The sequence below is a fragment of the Ornithorhynchus anatinus genome, chromosome 3 (genome assembly GCF_004115215.2).
Source record: "Ornithorhynchus anatinus isolate Pmale09 chromosome 3, mOrnAna1.pri.v4, whole genome shotgun sequence".
Lineage (NCBI taxonomy): Eukaryota > Metazoa > Chordata > Mammalia > Monotremata > Ornithorhynchidae > Ornithorhynchus > Ornithorhynchus anatinus.
In genome coordinates, this window is record NC_041730.1 from 42,050,692 (window position 1) to 42,070,573 (window position 19,882).

Genomic DNA, 19,882 nt, shown 5'->3' on the forward strand with positions numbered 1-19,882 from the left:
AGATCACAGTATGAGGAGTCAAGAGACTCAGGTTCAGGTCCCAGCTCTTCCATTTGCCTGCTGTATGAAGTTGGGCAAGTCATTTAATCTTTCTGGGCCTCAGTTGCTTTAGCTGTAAAATGGGAATAAAATACCTGTTCCCCTGCCCTCCTGGACTGGGAACACCATGTGGGACTGGAACTGGGCCTAATCTTGTTTTTGTATTTACCTCAGTGCTTAGCACGATGCTTGGCACATAGCACAGACTGAACAAATACCATCTTCAAGGCCAACATATCCTGCGGAAGACTGACAAGAGTTTGGCGACCACATGGTACTAAACATAAAGGTTTACAAAGCTGCAGTGGTGACCGAGAGGGCACATTCAACTTCTTGAGCAGTTTCCCCAGCATCTTCTGCGAGCCGTAAGCAACGTAAATCAGAACCACCAGCTAATCAGCTGTGAGACAAAGTTTAGTACGAACCACCTTCACACTGTTGGGCACTTAAGAAGACAAAAGGCCCAGGTGAACTAAAAAGGGTCCCAAACAGAGAGACCAGAAAAAAAAAATATATAAGACAAAGGGAAGCACAATCTCAAACAATCCATGATGGGAGAAAAGAGGCAGGAGACTATAACTGCAATCGACAACCCTAAGGCAAAGTAATCAGGAGACTAATAATAATGATGATGATGGTATTTGTTAAGCACTTCCTATATGCCAAGCACTGTCCAAAGCACTGAGGTAGATAGAGGGTTATCAGGTTGAACACAGTCCCTGTCCCCCGTGGGGCTCACAGTCTTAATCTACATTTTATAGATGAGGTAAGTGAGGCACAGAGGAGTGAAGTGACTTGTCTTCTTGAGCACAGGTTTGGGGAATATTGGGAGTCCAAGAGATACATTATAAAAGCAGAGAAGCAGCGTGGCTCAGTGGAAAGAGCACAGGCTTTGGAGTCAGAGGTCATGAGTTCGAATCCCAGCTCTGCCACTTGTCAGCTGTGTGACTGTGGGCAAGTCACTTCACTTCTCTGTGCCTCAGTTACCTCATCTGGAAAATGGGGATTAAGACTGTGAGACCCACGTGGGACATCCTGATTCCCCTGTGTCTACCCAGTGCTTAGAACAGTGCTCGGCACATAGTAAGCGCTTAACAAATACCAACATTATTATTATTAAAGCAATCGCAGTGCAAATAGCTAATGACAGTAATAAAAATTGTGGTATTTGCCCAGCACTACACTAAGCGCTGGGGTAGATATGAGCCAATCAGGTCCCACATTCTAGGTAGGAGGGAGCACAGATATTAAATGTTCATTTTACAGATGAGGGAACTGATGCATGGGTGAAGTAACTTGCCCAAGGTCACACAGCAGATATGCGGTAGAGCTGGAATTAGAACCCAGGTCCTCCGACCCCCAGGCCTGTGTTCTTTACACTAGGCTGCGCTGCTTCTCACTATCATCATCAGTACATTATAGCATTATAGTGGCGAAGCGTAATCTCTCACCCAGCACACAGGGTGGAATGGAATGTTTCCTATGGGCAACCTTCTTCACTGTCAGGATTTACACCCCTGTCCAACCCTAAGAGCTGAAGATGAGATGAGATGAGCCTGGCTTACTGGATAGAGCAGGGGGCTGAAACTTAGAAGGACCTGGGTTCTAATCCCAGCTCTGCCACACGTCTGCTTTGTGACCTTAAGCAAGTCACTTCACTTTTCTATGCCTCGTTACCTCATCTGTCCCATGTGGGACAGGAACTGTGTCCAACCTGGTTAGCTTCTATCTACCCCAGCACTTAGAACAGTGCTTGGCACATAGTAAGTGCATGCTTAACAAGTACCATCAGTTGAAGACAGCCACAGAAGCTGCCCGCCCTTCTAAGGAAATTAAAAGAAAAAAAAATACAGAAGAGCTCAGGGTCTTAGAGCAGCTAGGGAGGAAAAATGAAAAACAGCAAAAACTCATTTTAAATCAGAAGTCATTTCAGGAACTTGGCAAGAGACCCGGGCATCTCAGAAGTCCTTTCTGTGCCAAGAAAAATTGAACAAAAGCGGATGGGAGGGTTCTGGGCCACCTAGCCACAGGCAGACAGATTGCAGGGAGAGGAGGGCTTTAGAGTCATGGTGCTCCAAATGGGATTCTGAGACCATGGAATAATTTGGGGAATCACCAGATGGCATAACCCCCTCCCCAATTCCCACCCAGACCCCAAACAGTGAGGCCAATGAAGGGAGCTGTAAAATAAATCAGAAAGGGACTCAACCTGAGATAGTTCAGATACCCATGCGGAGCTGAATGGAGAAAAAAAATCTTACGGGTAAAAATGGAAGGACGGTGATTCTCTAGTGTGTAAATCTCCTTGTGGGCATGGAACATATCTACCAGTTCGGTTGCATAGTACTTTCCCAAGTGTTTCGTACAGTACTCTGCATGCAGTAAGTGCTCAATGAATATGTCATCCATTGACTAATTGATCAAAAGAAGGCATTAATAATAAGCATCTACTACCAGTCTTAGAATTTAGAGGGGGAAGCAAAAATCCCTAAAACTACTAAGTGCAGCATCTGGGATGTTAATGTTTGTGTTGATAGGCTTCTTGTATTCAGAATAGTAAGGCAAAGGAGTCACAAAGAACAGCATTTCTAAGGAATGAGATTTCAAGTAAAGGAATTCCAAAGATTAGAAACATATGAACAAGCATAATGGAAACAAATGCTAAAATCCACTGGAGTAAGATAGGCTGGAGAATCTTGGGAGGCAGTAACTGAAGAGTATCACGGACAATATATTTTTAAGACCGACCCCTCCCACAGATGAGAATTTGCCACAGAACAGCAGCAGGAGAGCCCAAAGAAAGACAAGATAAAAAGAATGGGAAAAAAGCACTAAATCGAAAATAAAGTCAGTGTTGGGTGGCTTGCAAGGCAAACAGAAAATGGAAATGAGTTATGTTGGGTAGCGAGGTTAAAGGGAATACCCTGGACTTGGAAATTTCAGGTCAGGAGAAAGCAAGTTTCCATCAGGCAGACAGACCAAAATTTTGATCCAGAACACAGTTTGGGGGCTTGGAGGGAAGGGACCAAGATGCATACAGTTGGTCCAGAGGAAGAAGACTGGAGAAAGATCCACTAATTCTCCCTGTGTTTTTTGTGTGTACTCTGACAAAACTTTGAGCCCCATGTCAAACAGGGAAGGTCTCTTATTTGTAGTGCTTGGCACACATTAAGTGCTTAATAAATACCATAACTAACTCTCCACTAAACCACGGATTACAGGAATCTATACAGAGTATTTGAAGAGCTGTGTGCAATCCATGATGATGAACCCAGAGGAGACTCAAATTTGGAAAGTAGAGAACGATATATAATATCGCCTAATGCGTAAGATCTGCACAATAAACACTGTGGAAGTTAGGGATATCCACATAAGGTCAGGTGGTATGTATCTTAAGGGTCAGAATTCCTCTTAATTAGATCATCATTGCTTCAGTCTAAAGAATTCCAGCACATCTGAAGATGATAAGGAAAAATGATAGAGCAGTTCCAAAAAGCAAACAGGCACAATCCTCAATATGATTCTCCGAGAAACTTCCCCTTAAACTGCAACAAAATTTAAAGCGCAAATGTTAGAAGAGAAAAACCTAGAAAGGATGAGAGGATTTGTAAGCCCTGAACACCATGGGAGAAAAATCTCCATTCCAGTTCTTTGTAAAATCCCATGTGTGAATTAAAGGAACCCAAGAGGCAGCTTATATCCTTCGGTTGGTTTAAAGCATCTGTCACGAGTCCTGAAATTTTATTCGCAAAATTGCCTTCATTTTTAATACAAATATATGGGCTGAAAACCAGCTAAACCATCACAAATAATGGGTAATGGTTTGAGTAATGGGAGTAATTGGGACCCACGTCTCACAGAGACTTAACTAACAGCTTTATGGGTGTTCAAGGGGAGAGAGGAAACGGCAAATTGATGGCCTGTGAGGGAGAATCTCAATGGCAAGATGAATGCTGGTGACACATAGGCACAGAAAAATTATTTCCTTCAGGGATCATGGACCATCACTAAAACCCACAAGAGGCGATGAAAGTCACATCACATGGGTGAAAGTAATCTGAAACAGTGGATGAAAGGATCTTCTAATACCCGATTAGACTGTAAGCCCGTCAGAGGGCAGGGACTGTCTCTATCTGTTACCGATTTGTCCATTCTAAGCGCTTAGTGCAGTGCTCTGCACATGGTAAGCGCTCAATAAATGCTATTGATTGATTGAATGAATCTTCTAGGGCAGAAAATCAGGGTGGCCTAGTGGATAGAACACAATCCTGGGAGTCAGAGGACCAGGGTTTTAAACCCATCTCTGCCAGTCGTCTGCTGTGTAATCTGGAGCAAGTCACATCACTTCTCTATGCCTCTGTTCCCTCATCTGTAAAATGGGGGTTAAGACTGTTAACTCTGTGAGGGACAGGGACTATGTCCAACCTGATTATCTCATATCTACCCCAGCGCTAAATACCAAAAAAAAAAGTCAGATCAGAACTGGACTGACCTAGAAAATGACCTGGGCAATGATCACTGGTGCCCCCAGGCAGCCAGAGAGGATCAGCCCAGGCTGCCAGACTCACCTACACCCCTGTCCATAAAAGATTGAATTCAAAAAAACAAGAAAAGTGTTAGGGAGAGGAAACTTAGTGTATTGAGGGGTATGTGCACACTGGAGACAGAAAGCAAGCTATGGAGTGGGACCCCTAATGTCTATAGGCATAGCTTGCCATGCAGTCAATTTCCCTTAAAGACCACCAGTGGCATCATGTTATACAGAGAAAGTGTATACTATGTGGAAATAGCATTCTGTACCCTACGTACCACGTTCTAAGTGGAAAAATAAACCATATTATAGATTACAGATGGAAATAGGTAAGCTCCTTGTGGACATGGATCATGTCTAGCCACTCTATTGGACTCTCCCAACCAGCTAATATAGTGCTGTGCACACATAGTGCCTGTGCTCAATAAATACCATTGATCGACTGATTGATTGATTGAAATCTTGTGTTACATGTGGGAATAGTTTCCCAAATGTGCTATGTATAGAGCTAGCATGTCATATTTTATGCTACCTATGGAAATAGTGGTTCACATTATATGTTGCGTATGGAAATAGTGTATCTTGTCATACATTATGTATGGTCATATCACAGTGAAGCAGGAAGGAGATATTTCAGTTCACATGGCGCCAGTTAGACTAACCTGAAATACCACCATCTGATTGAACTACCCACTAGCTTTTCCATTATTCCACCTCCCATTCACTCACCCCTTCCTTTGTCTCCCAGATCTCTATTAGAGAGGTTTACAAAGACTAGATTCATTCATTCATTCATTCATTCAGTAGTATTTATTGAGCGCTTACTATGTGCAGAGCACTGTACTAAGCGCTTGGGATGAATAAGTCGGCAACAGATAGAGACAGTCCCTGCCGTTTGACGGGCTTACAGTCTAATCGGGGGAGACGGACAGACGAGAACAATGGCAATAAACAGAGTCAAGGGGAAGAACATCTCGTAAAAACAATGGCAACTAAATAGAATCAAGGCGATGTACAATTCATTTAACAAAATAAATAGGGTAACGAAAATATATACAGTTGAGCGGACAAGTACAGTGCTGTGGGGATGGGAAGGGAGAGGTGGAGGAGCAGAGGGAAAAGGGGAAAATGAGGCTTTAGCTGCGGAGAGGTAAAGGGGATGGCAGAGGGAGTAGAGGGGAAGAGGAGCTCAGTCTGGGAACGCCTCTTGGAGGAGGTGATTTTTAAGTAGGGTTTTGAAGAGGGAAAGAGAATCAGTTTGGCGGAGGTGAGGAGGGAGGGCGTTCCAGGACCGCGGGAGGACGTGACCCAGGGGTCGACGGCGGGATAGGCGAGACCGAGGGACGGTGAGGAGGTGGGCGGCAGAGGAGCGGAGCGTGCGGGGTGGGCGGTAGAAAGAGAGAAGGGAGGAGAGGTAGGAAGGGGCAAGGTGATGGAGAGCCTTGAAGCCTAGAGTGAGGATTGAGCCCCAATCCGGGCTGGACATTTCCCTATCTGTTAATCCTGTGGAAAATCTTACAGGAGATGTGTGCCGTAAAAGGGAGAACCCAAACGGGATTTCAAAATGAAACGACTTGGGTTCATTGCATGGAAAGGACTCCTTCCACCCAGGAGAGGGGAAATATTTCTTGATAGTCATTAATTCTGAACAGCTGGACCTATGAGTAAGAAGATCTAATTCAGCTAATGAATTATTTGTAATTTGGAGTCATTTGTTTAAGTACAATATACTAGCAGACAAGCCCTTAAGAGAAGCAGCAGAAGTAGCGTCGTTGGCTGAACCTGAGATCTCTAACCAATCGTTTCATTAGCCCCAGCTCGGTGCTTGAGTTCCAGGAGAAAGTCAGAGAAGTAGCCAATTAGCACTTCTTCCTGCACTCCTTCACTCTCATCCTCTAGGTGCCCTCTCTGGGTTTATTCATTTAGTCATATTTATTGAGTGCTTATTATGTGCAGAGCACTGTACTAAGCGATTGGGAGAGTACAATATAACAATAAACAGACACATGCTCTGCCCACAACTAGCTTACAGTCTAGAGGGGGAGACAGGCATTATTCATTAATATAAATAAACACGGGACCAGACTGAAATTCCCCTGTGACAGCTGGCAGATGACTGAGGCCTTGATCCAAGAGCCAGAGATTAACATCAAGAGGCAAGAGATTAACATCAGGACCCTGGCCAGGATGTGGTATTTCTAGCAGCCAATGGGAATGGGAATAGGGGAGGGGAATAAGGCAGGCAATGAGAAGCAGCATGGTCTAGTGGATAGAAATATGCACATACGCCTAGAAGTCAGAAGGACCTGGGTTCTAATCCTGACTCCGTCATTTGATCTGCTGGGTGACCTTGGGCACCGCAGTTCACTTCTCTGGGCCTCAGTTCCTCATCTGTAAAATGGGGATTACTACCGTGAGTCTCACGTAGGACACAGATTGTGTCCAACTTGATTAGCTTGTACCTACCCCAGTAATTAGTCCTGTGCCTGGCACATAGTAAGCGCTTAAAAAATACCATAAAAAAAAGCAGAGGGGCGAGGTAGGAACCATTATAACATCTGTCCCGTCTGCTGAGCTGCTTTGCCCCTCAGCAGAGGACACTTTAAATCCTGCCAATAAGCAAAAAGGAAATCTCACTCCACCTCCCACATAATACAAACCCTATCCTGGCCCCTTACCTAGTAAATAGGCATGTCGTCAATTGGAATTCTGTACTCCCCCAAATGCTTTGTAGGGTATTCTGCACACAGTGAGTGCCCAATAAATACCATTAACTGATTGATTTGGGAAAGAAATAGTATCATTAAAATGAGTGGACTCCACATCTGGACCAACCAGAGCCAGAAAACTGAAGCACACACAACACTTCACCCTCTTCTCCACAGCAGCCAGAAGACCTACTCAAATTCCAGCCCACTTCCTCATTTTTTTTAATGATATCTGTTGGGTGCTTACTATGTGCCAGGCACTCCGGTACTTGTTTTGTTTTGTTGTCTGTCTCCCCCTTCTAGACTGTGAGCCTTTTGTTGGTTAGCGATTGTCTCTATCTGTGCCAAACTGTACTTTCCAAGCACTTCATTCATTCAATAGTATTTATTGAGCGCTTACTATGTGCAGAGCACTGTACTAAGCGCTTGGAATGTACAAATCGGTAACAGATAGAGACGGTCCCTGCCCTTTGACGGGCTTACAGTCTAATCGGGGGAGACGGACAGACAAGAACAATAGCAATAAATAGAATCGAGGGGATGAACATCTCATTAACAAAATGAATAGGGTAATGAAAATATATACAGTTGAGCGGACGTGAAGGAGAGGGGAGTTCCACCCAGGAGGAATGGTGTGAACAAGGGGTTGGAGCTGGGAGAAAAGAGATTGAGGCACAGTGGGGAGTTTGGCTGCGAGTTGGAGCCTAGTGTGAGAACAGAGTAGATAAGTAAGAGGGAGAGAGCTGGTGGATGCGACTAGGTGACCTAAAGTTTCTAGATCCGACCAGCCTCACGCTTTATGGTCTTGGGTTGTATTCCGGCCACGGACAGGGTCACTCACATAGGGGAAGACATTCCCAGATTGGCACCAGTTTTCCCTTTGTCGGGGAAGAGAAACCTGCAGGTGTGGGGAAGTAGGCAGTGAAGAAGTCAATGTACCCACAAGCCCTGGTGTGGTGATCCAGGCAGTCAGTCAGTCATTCATATTTACTGAACACTTACTGCGTGCAGAGCACTGCATTAAGCACTTGGGAGAGTACACTATAACAATAAACAGACACATATCCTGCCCACAACAAGCTTACAGTTTAGATGGGGAGACAGACATTAATACAGTGCTCTGCAAACAGTAAGCGCTCAATAAATACGATTGAATGAATTGAATGAATGAAGTGCTGGGGCAGATACAGAATAAACAGGTTGGACACAGCCCCTGTCCCACATGGGGCTCACAGTCTTTCATTCATTCCTTCAATTGTATTTATTGAGTGCTTACTGTGTGCAAAGCTCTGCTAAGCGCTTGATCCTCATTTTACGGATGAGGTAACCAAGCAAAAGAGAAGTTAAGTGACTCAGCCAAGGTCACACAGCAGACACAGGTGGAGCCAGGATTAGGACCCAGGTCATTCTGACTCTTACTCTAGCCACTAGGCTATGCTGCTTCCCAGCAGAGTGGGGTCCCTGATGCTTCCTTATCCACACACACATACACAGACTCCACTGCAGTCTTAAAAAATCCAACTCGGTGCTGGCCAAGTCACTCACTGGTGAAGTGAAGTGTTGAGAAGTAAGTACTTCTAGACTTCCTGTAGTTAAGTAGCTCCTCTCTTCTCTAGATTGCAAATTCATGAGGCAGGCAACATGCCCACCAACACTGTTAAGCTGTACTCTCCCAAGAGCTTTATAAAGTATTCGGCACACAGTAAGCACTCAATAAATGCGATCGATTGATCGACTGATCTGATGAAAATCACTCTACCTCATTTGCCACCAAAGGACAAAAGAGTTTTCTCCAATTAGGACACTGTGAAACTTTTAAAACCAAGACTTTACCTCGTTGGGCCGAAGAACTGGTCAACTGCTGTGTCTAAACAATTCTTTGGTTTCGTGGAATCACCAAGGACATGAATCCTCCTCAGTTAATAAGATAATAGCAGGAAACCATAAAAGTCCAGACCTCTTAATGATTTCGAATGTTAAAGAAGCTTTTCATCCTCTTTAATTATATGCAAAAAAAAAAGCTCATAATCCACCTCCTACTATTCTTTCCCAAACAAGAGATGTTTTGCAATAAGAAAATTTCCTGGTTTTCAGAGATATTTTTACCTAGTTCTTTTCAGCATCAGTTGTAAAATACTAGCCTTGCTTTACCCTGTTTTCTTCTCAAAAATCCTTAGGGCACCCTCACAATTCTCTGGTTTGTACTGTCCTACTTCAAATGGGAAGATAATTTAACACTACCCTAATACAACCTAACCTTGACCCTTTAAAAAAATGTTCATTCTTTTTTTCCCCAGATTCCTCACTTACACCTTGGTGGAGTTCAACTCTAAAGAATATTCCTATTTAAAGAGAATAGATGGTCCTGGGGAGATTTTTGTTTTGTGACATTGGTCCCTGACAGTATTTTGAGCCATCTAGCTATACATTTTCATCTTTTGTACTCATTACATGAGAATTAGCATCCTTATTTACCCCATATCCAGCACATTTGCCAGCTCAACCTAATATCTTTAATGTAACTGGAGCAAAGCTCTGTTTGTGTGAATAATAAAAGTTATGAAAATCCTTCTATTTTCAATAGTGGTTTGTCCACACAACTAAAAATATATAATTGAGGAGTTTCAAAAGGTTCATAAAGCTCCTTGTACATTTTTTATGGTATTTGTTAATTGCCTACTATGTGCCTGGCACTGTACTGAGCACTGGGGTATTTATTCAGGTAGATAATCAGGATGGACACAGTCCCGGTCCTACTCAGGCCTCAACACAGTCCCAATCCTACACGGGGCTCACAGTCCTAATCCCCATACAGAATACAGCATTCAGAATTTAAGTGATTTGCCCAAGGTCACGTAGCAGACAAGTGTCAGAGCCAGGATTAGAACCCAGGTCCTCTGACTACCAGGCACGTGCTTTATCCACTAAGCCATGCTGCTTCCAGCACAATTTACAGGTAAGTTAATGGAAGACATGAACTACAGAGCTGTCAAAGATTGGAGAAATCACCTGGTCCAGTCTCCTGCCTCTGACCCATTCAGGACAGATGGGGTCTGGTTTATCCTTAAAGGTTGCCAGGGATGGAGATTCCAAGACTCTCCTTGACATCCCTTTCCAGTGTTTTATCTTCCTGATAGAAAACTTTTCCTTCAGTCCCAACCAAATCTGTTCTAATTTCAGGCCATTTCCTCAGTCGACCTGGGGAACAGCTGATCACTTCTTCCCAAAATAACCCTTCGCATATTAGAAGACAGCTAGGAAATCGTTCCTCAGTCTTCACTCCTCTGGACTGAAAAATAATAGTAATTATAATTGGGGTGCTTGTTGTGTGTGTACTGTGGGCCAACCACTTGCTAAGTAGTGGAATAGATAAAAATAATCCGATTGGACACAATCCCTTTCCCACATGAGGCTCAAAGGCTAGAAGAGAGGGAAAACAGGCATTAAACTCCATTTTACAAATGAGGACACTGAGGCACAGAGAAGTGAGGTGATTGCCCAAGGTCACACGGCAGACAAGTGGCTCATCGGAAATTAGAACCCAGGTCCTCTGCCTCCTTAGCCTGTGCCCTATCCAGTAGACCGCTCCGCCTTCTCAGACCCAATTTCTTTAACCTTTCCTTCCATGGCTTATCTTTCTTCCCCCTATATTCTCTCCAGTTTCTCCTAGGAGACTAATTGATTAAGCTAAAGTCAACAGATCACAAAAAAATCAAAAGAAGAAGCCAGAATCAAAGTTTCTCTTTTCACTAAGCTAACTTACTCAGCTGACTGATTCCCACAGTCTTTTGGGGGAAAAAAAAAAATTCCCTCCACCCTTCGTAGTGCCATCTAGTTTCATCTGGTGATGAAGTCTCCTTTATTACTGCAGAGGAACCTCTGTCCAGTCATTCAGTGATAATAATAATAACAATGATAATAATGGTATTTGTTAAGCTCCGCACTAACAGCTAGAGTAAATGGAAGATAATCAGGTTCCACATGGAGCTCAGATCTAAGTAGGAGGGAGGACAGACATTGAATTCCCATTTTGCAGATGAAGGAACTGAGGCAGAGAAAAGTTAAGTGACTTGCCCAAGGTCCCACAGCAGACAAGTAGTGGAGCTGGGATTAGAACCCAGTCCTTTGACTCCCAGACCCGTGCTCTTTCCACTAGGCCATGCTGTCTCTCTGAGTAGTTTGTTCAGCACCATTCACACTCTTGTCATCCCTGACGGTCATGTTCTGCTAGGGCAGGAAGTTCCGCAAGCTAGCAGGTGGGCATGGAGATGCACATTACAAAGGACATGCAAGAATTTAACAAAGAAAACCAATTAGCAGCCAAGACGACTGTAAGATAACCAAAATGACCAAAGAATGCTCTGCTGTAGCACCACAAACCAGGAGGTGGTTGCCAGGATAACATTAACGATGATATTTATTAAGCACTTATTATCCACCAAGGGCTGCGGTGAACATAGGATAATCTGACCCAGTCCCTATCCCATATAGGGCTCACAATCAAAGAAGGAGGCCCTTATCCCTATTTTCAGATGAGAAAACTGAGGTGTACAGAGGTTAAGTGACGTGCCTAAGATCTCACAGGCAGCAAGTGGCAAAACCAGGAGTAGAGAACCCCAGACTCGCGACTCCCAGTCCCTTGTTATTTCCACTAGGCTGTGGCCTCGGCTGCCCTCATTCCTGTTGAGGCGTCCATCATTTGACAGGCCCAAGGTGGTTGCTGAGGAGGGAAAGCTTTGCGATGGACGGCCCAGCCCCAGTAGAAAATCCCTATTCCTAGCTCCTGCTCCTCCTGACCTCCAAAGTGGGAGGAGAACTCAATCTAGAACTGTACCACAAAAAAAAACAGGCTCCAGACCGCTTTCTACACCAAAGCAAAACCAAGTTCCCGATTACTCGACCAGGCTACCTCTGGTGAACCTCAGCCGCTTCCACCTCTGTTTCGGCTGCAGCGCCGTAACCACACTGCTCCAAGGTGCCAGACCTTTCCCGATCTCAGCTCGCATCAGGAAGAGGCCTGTCACCTTTCCCCTCTAGACTGTAAACTCATTGTGGGCGGGGAACGTATCTACCAACTCTGTTATGCTGTACTCTCCCAAGGACTTATTGCAGGGCTCTGCACACAGTAAGGGCTCGATAAATACGACTGAATGATTGATTGAATCATCTGAACTACTGGGGTGTAGGCTACTTCAGGGGAATCAAAGGTTTGGATAACTGTGCCTAATTATTAGTGCTACCGATCTCACGATGGGGACTTGGAAAGGGAAGTAGGATAAGAGAGACCCAGCTCAGAGGGGTTCGGGGAAGGAGAGTCACAAGGGATCCATGAAGACCGTGGGAATCCTGGAGTTGCCAGCATTTCTTCATGTCCCTGTGGATGTGTCTCTCCCCAGTTTTCCGGAGCTAACTCTTCCCCCACCCTCGGCCATTCCTCCATGGAAGAAGGGAACAGACATCAGGGCAGATGTTGATTGGCCAGAAAATCCAGATGCCTCCACGGAACTTTCTGATAACAGACCTACCGTCCTGCTGCATAAACATAGCAGGTGGAATAGCCATTCGGATAGTCTGCTTGCTTTCCAGTTGCAGCCATGAAGGATAGGATTAGGAAACACATTCCTTTCTGGCCCGGGGAGAGGGTAAAGGGAAGAGGGGAACTCAGTCTCTTTTCCAAGGAGGTTTATGCTCTCGGTCATCCCCAGCCTTACCCCCAGCATTCCAACCAAGCCGAAGCGATTTCCATTCGGCGGACACTGGTGTGCTGACTTCCATCAGCCAGGTTTGGGGGTCCAGGCAAAGAGGACCTGTATGTGAAACCCCTTCCCTGAGCTGCAATCTAAAGGGACCGCTGAAAATCTGGACACCTTTCCGTTGGGGGCTGTCGGGAGGGGAAAATGCTCTCTGCCTCATTCCAGCACTTAGCTGCTGCCTCCTTGTTCTCCAGATGGGACTTTTAAAACAGGCTTGAAGGTTAATGAAACTTTAGACTGGCAACGAACTTCATCTGGAATATTTTTGGTGCAGTTTGTGTTCCAGGAATGAAATCTTTTTCTAAGCATTCGAGAGGCATGAACAGACATATGCTTCAACCCCACACGAAGTTGGAAGAGCTATACGAGCACCCCAATGCAATAAGAAGTGGGGTTGAATATTAGTGTCCGTGAGTGTTTTCACCAAGCAGGTTGTTAGCGCTAATAATGAGCTTGTATTTCCCTGCTTGCTCCTAAAGGAGCCACGTCAACAGCATTCGGTGACCGCTTAAAGAAGCAGGGAGAAGGGAACTGCTACACAGTGCTGGGCAAGCCTGATCTGGGAAACACTGTTGTCACTAGGGAACAAATTCTCTTAATCTTCATGTCTCTTATCAGCCCTAGTGAAATCTGCCTTGCTAATCGGCTGGCGGAAGAAGGAATAGCTACCTTTTGTCACATTTCAGTGTGAGAAGATGGGAATCTGTAGGTTGGGATCATTCTGAAAAACACAGAATCCTGTCTCCAAGGTTACCTCCTCAGTCAAGCATCCCGACTGGCCCAGGTGTCTGTCTGATGGACAACCGATGCCTGAAGGTGCTGGTGACTCTGACAGATCCCTCGCCCAGACCTCTGCCAACCTGCCTGTGTCCTGGGCACCGTCTCCAGCTACTCAGAGTGGCAACATAGTGAAGGGAAAGGGTTAAAGGATGGCAATACCCAAACCGTCTCTGCCTCACCTGCCCAGGGCAGTCTGTGAGAGCATTAGATTGACATTTAGTGTCGACATATCAAATCGGGAATTTTCTATTAAAGAAAAATATCGTTCCGAAGCTATGCTTGAGCCCACGCAGACAAGCTGAGTATCCCCCAAGACCCAAGGTAGGGGGATCCTTCAGTACCGACTGATGTTTTCTGAGGGTCTGAAATCAGAAATGGGAGCGGAGGCAAAGACAGAACTAGATAGTTGTGCCAAGGTGGACCTGGGCACCGGCTACCCAAAGGTCAAAATGCCATCAGTGACGTAACTTCTCTGGCCAGAGGAGGCAGGACGGGAAGATAGGTGTCCCTCACCTCCGTGCCCACCCAATAAGGTATGGAAGGGAAGGGAGCGGAAGGGGGCAGAGATTGAACAGGAAGGAAGTGGGGACCACCCAAACCGAAGGTAATAAATACCTGTTGCCTCTGGTGCTCGGGTCTCTCTGGAAAGATCACAGCGGTAGCAACGGCCACCCACGTGTCTCTCCCTGTCCCGAGCACCAGACGCCATTCTGCCACCAGGAACAACGCACAGAGACAGGGGTCGCAGGACGGGTGAGTGTAACACATAAGTGGGTTAAATACATAAGTGGGTAATGTATGAGTGTAACGCATATGTGAGCTTAGTGTATAAGCGGGCAATGTATAAGTGAGTATAATGCACAAGTGAGTTTAGTGCGTAAGTGGGTAGCGTACAAGCGAGTGTAACGCGCAAGTGAGTTTAACGCACGAGTGAGTGTAACGCATAAGTAAGTCTAAGGCCTAAATGGGGTCGGCGCATAAGTAGATTGAACGCTTAAAGTGGATTCCTCCCAAGTGGGTGCGCACATGGTGCGAACTAGCCGCCTCACCACGTTGTGAGTAAACCATTAACGGGCTCTTCCTGGGCGGGCCCTGGTGTCCGCCCACACTCAAGTAACATACTAGTGTAATCCTCCCAAAGGGGAAGATTTAACACCATATTTCCCCCAAAAGGGAAGGCCGACTGTCGCGTCTAAATAATTAATTAATTCAATCCGCCCCGCGGAATAAATTCTATACAAAACTCAGGTTTTCCATCTCCAGCCTCTCTCTCTCTCTCTCTCTCCGCGCCGATTCCGAAAGAACCTGTCCCCGGCGACGGGTGACAATAGTTACTGACTAGAATATTCTGAGGGGAAGGGAGAAGAAATCACCAGTTAGTAGTGGGGAAGAGAAAGGTTGAGGTGGAATCCCGAGGCACAGTGAAGATAAAGATTAGGAAAGAGAAGCTTCACCCGAAACTTAAAGGGCATTATGCCTCTGATATGTCAAAGAAAAGGCTGGCAGCACACATTTAGGAACAGTTGCTACTATGAATTTCACTTCTTAAAAACTCATTCGTTTTTAACAAAAGCAAATATTTGGCTTCTCGGTGCCATGGACTTGTGGATAGACCGCGGGCCTGGGGGTCAGAAGGAGCTGGGTTCTAATCCCGGCTCCACCACTTGTCTACTGTGTGATCTTGGGCAAGTCAATTCACTTCTCTGGGCCTCAGCTACCTCATCTGTAAAATGGAGATTAAGACTGTGAGCCCTCTATGAGATTGGGACTGTGTCTAGCCTCATTACCTACCCCAGAGCTTAGTAGAGTGCATGGCCCATAGTAGGCGCTTGACAGATACCATAAAAGAACTGCAACTAATAGTTTCTGCACTTATTTATTTATATTAACTTCTGTCTCCCCCACCTGACTCTAAGATCACCGTGGGCAGGGAACGCTTCTCCCAGCTCTGCTGTGCTCACCCAAGCACTTAGTAGAGTATTCTGCGCACGGTAAGTGCTCCATAAATATCACCGATTGACTGATGGATGGCTCTTTGTCCGCCGGCACCATAATATCCTGCATTACCGATCAGATCCCAGCACATACGTGCTTTGGTTCAACACAATGTTCACAATAGCCACGCTGCAGCAGAAAACAACGATGCAAGTTAACACCTCTCGGAGATTTCCTGCCGCCTGGTGGAACGGCACAGAGAATGAATCCTCTGGCTCCAGCTGGGAGCCACAGCCCGCAGGTCGTTCGATAAAACGGAGCTCACTCCGAGGCAACAGGGAGACGGTGTGAGCCTGAAAGAGGAAGCCTCATCCCAAAGGAGAAGTTGCTCGGGGCCCTGCCCTCTGGATGGTTCGTGCACAGCCAAATTTCTTTTCACAGACCCTACCACGGGCTTCCCTTTCCATTCATTTGCCAACCGTCATTCTCCCCGCTGCAGTTAGATGAACGCTGGAATACAACGTGGCTCCCAAAGCCCAGAGCTCTGGCTGCCGACCCAGTTCGCTGGACCCTATGGATGTCATTCCTCTAAATTGAAACCTGGAGTTCAGCCCTCCGGGCCCCAGCCCCACCCATGAAGATGAGTGATCAGAAGGGCAATCGTCATCGCTGCGTCTCACCGGGGGTGGGGGCCAGGTTCGTTTTTGGAGGTCCTGGGCTGGCTGAGCCATGAGTCTCACCTAGGTCGGCTCCGCTAAGGGTGTGAGATGCTCTTGGGTCCTCTCCGATCACAGCTTCAGGTGGATCCCCCACACGGCCCCATCCCCGTCGCCCAAAACATCGAGCCCAAGCCGTTTACCCTGCCGGTCCCTTCTGCTCTGCCCTGCCCTGCTCTGCCCTGCCCTCACTGATTTGAAGCTAGAGGTCAAAAAGCAAAGGACCTGGGGCAGGTTTGAAACCACATTACTGAGGTTTGAGGTGGAAGCAAGTCCACCTTGGAAGAAACTGAAAGGACAAGACACGACGCAAGCCACAGAGCAGAACTGTGGAGGGTGGAACTCATGGGAACGGTAACAGTGACCAGAGGGGAAGACACTGGTCATCCAGGAAGATGGGCAGAAAAGGAAAGCAAAAAAGGGAAGATCAGGCAATCGATCAAGGGTATTTATTGAGCGCTTAAACTACGCAGAGCATGGTATTAAGCCTTTAATAATAATATTAATAGTAGTGGTATTTGTTAAGGGCTTACTAGGTGCCAGGCACTGTACTAAGCACTGGGGTGGATACAAGCAAATCAGGTTGGACACCATCCCTGTCCCACGTGGAGCTCACGGTCTCAATCCTCATTTTGCAGAGGAGGTGACTGAGGCACAGAGAAGCAAAGTGACTTGTCTAAGGTCGCAAAGCAGACAAGTGGCAGAGCAGGGATTAGAACCCACGACCTTCTGACTCCCAGGTCCGGGTTCTATGCACTACCTGGGGAGAGTATAAGACAACAGAGTCGGTAAACACGTTTTCGCATCCACAACCAGCTTACTCTCTAGAGGGCAATCCAGAAGCCGCCAACGAAAAAAGAAAAGCTTCAGGATGGGATCCCAAAGCCCAGGATTTCAACGATTTGGGAGGGTTTTTGTTCACTTGTCTGCTTTTTAGGTTACAGATTCTTTTTCCCTGACACTCTAACTAGGCTCCTTCTCCCCATTTCCACCCACTCAAAAAGTTCAAGTCTAAATAACGAGGCTTTTTCTGGCTCACAGACATTTAAAACTTGGTGGTCTGAAGGGCAGCGATGGAGCACGGCAGGAAAAAGCCACAGGTGAGCAGGGAGGTCAGGACGCGGAGAGCCACCAGAGGAATCAGGAGCGTAAACGCAATCCTACTTTTGGCTTCTAACAATTTGGGTTAGAATGGAAAGAGCCAGCCCCAACACAAGCTCTACTTTAGAGAGAAGCATCTGAGGCAAGCGAATGAGAGGACCAAGGGATTTAAACAGGGCTCTCTCTTTTCGGGACACCGGCTGATGGATTAAAGATCACAGGAATTTTACATATCCAAAACCGTCAGTAAGAACACGCATCTAGGAAAAGGGAAAATGAGGTTTTTTCCGGAGTTGGTATCGAAAGCTCCAGCACAAGACAAAGGAGAGGGTCCTGTCCAATAGTTGACAACTGCAGTTCCCAGGTCCCCCTGAACCTGGCTTCATGGACCCCATTGGCCCCTCTAATTCAGTCACTGATCGGATGACGAGGCCCAAATGCTAGGTCCTCTGGTAGTACTCTCCCAAGAGGTTCGTACAGCGCTCTGCACATGGTAAGCTCTCAGTAAATACCACAGATTGTTTGAGAAGGAGCTCCGGATGCCTCCTTAGTTATGAAATGGACCTCACCTCCTTTTAACCAGGAACAAGCAGACTTCTGCGGCATTAGCGGAAGCGGCGATCGGAAAGACACCGATACCCGGGCTTCCTTCCCGAGCCCGTGGATTGGCACCCGTGCCCACTCGCTCTCGCGGCCTGCCCCGGACCCCGGCGGCGCCCCTGGTCCCCAGAGGCCCAACCGATCGGAGTTGCCTCGACAAGAGCGTCCAGTCGTCAGAGACGATGCTCCACCCGGAACTTCCCTAGGGAGTCCTGGACACCTGTCAGCCGGGCAGGGGGCTCACGGGGAAGCTGGCACACTGAACCGGCGAGGCCGGAACTCAGGTGTCCGGTGAGGGGACGTGACCGGAGCCAAACTGACCGGGCCTCCAGTTGGGGACGAGCGCCGGTCCCATTCTCCGCGTGCCCCTGCTCCCCGCAACACTCTCACATACACACACACACACACAACGACAATAACAACCGGGGTATTTGTTAAGCGCTCACTCCGTGCCAGGCTCTAGTAATCATAATAACGATAATAACGATGGTATTTGTCAAGCGCATACTAGGTACCGAGCACCGTCCTAAACACTGCGGTGGATACAAGGTCATCGGGTTGTCCCACGTGGGGCTCACAGTCTTGATCCCCATTTCATAGATGAGGTAACTGAGGCGCAGACAAGTGAAGTGCCTCGCCCGAGGACACCCGGCAGACAGGTGACAGAGCCGCGATCGGAACCCACGTCCTCTGACTCCCAAGCCCGTGCTCTTTCCACTAAGCCAAGCTGCTTTCTCCTGAATTAAGCACATCTGTCCCAGGTGGGGCCGGCCGTCTCTATCCCCATTTTCCAGATGAGCTAACTGAGGCCCGGCGAAGACCCGCGAGCCCGCCGGGACGCAGGGACCGTCTCTCTGTACCGCCGTACTGTACTTTCCAAAGACTCGGCACAGTGCTCTGCCCACAGTAGGCGCTCACTAAATCCGACTGAACGAATGGAAGCCAAGAGCCTCGCCCAAGGTCACCCAGCAGGCGGGTGGCGGGGCCGGGGTCGGCGCCCCCGACCCTCTGAGTGCCAGGCCCGGGGCAGGGCAAGGGAGGGGACGGTCTGAACGCGTCGCTGAGGGCTAGTGCCGGGGTGCGGTTCCGGGGGGGACCCGGGGCTCACCAGGCTGGTCCCGGGGGCGGTCGGCCAGTGCCGGCGGCAGCAGGAGGAGCAGGAGGAGGAGCAGGAGGAGGAGCGGGCGGAGGGGAGCCTCCCGGGGACGGTCCCGGGGCCCCCCGGAGCCCCCCGCCCGCCCGGGGGGCTGCCCCGGGGCACCCATGGGCACCCGCAAGCCTCAAGGCCCAACCCTCCGCCCGGGCGGCGCCTGCCCCGGACCCCGGACCTCCAGCGCGGACAGCGCCACCACCATCTCCGCCCCACCGATCCCCCCGGACACCCTCGGGACGGGGACGGGGACCCCCGGGATCCGGGCCAGAGACCCCGGGAGGAGAGGGGCGCAGAGACCCCGGGCTGGGGATGGGGACCTCGGGCGGAGAGGGGCGCAGAGAGCCCCGGGATCCTGGATAGAGACACTAGGAGAGGGGCGCAGAGACCCCGGGCTGGGGGATGGAGATCCCGGGCGGAGAGGGGCGCAGAGACCCCGGGATCCTGGATAGAGACGCTAGGCGGAGAAGACCCCGGGCTGGGGGACGGAGACCCCGGGCGGAGAGGGGCGCAGAGACCCCGGGTTGGGGGATGGAGAGCCCGGGAGGAGAGGGGAGACCCCAGGATCC

The 19,882-nt window shown here is 48.0% G+C and overlaps 1 protein-coding gene across 1 annotated transcript in view; it reads right to left on the bottom strand.

Annotated features, from left to right (window-relative positions):
• KIAA1549L (KIAA1549 like) overlaps positions 1-19,373 on the bottom strand; it is a 200,368-nt gene extending 180,995 nt beyond the window's left edge. Inside the window, exon 1 of the mRNA XM_039911466.1 lies at positions 19,272-19,373. The gene's annotated coding sequence lies outside the window, so the exon portion shown is untranslated. The remainder of the gene's footprint in view (positions 1-19,271) is intronic.
• Positions 19,374-19,882: the final 509 nt, after the last annotated feature.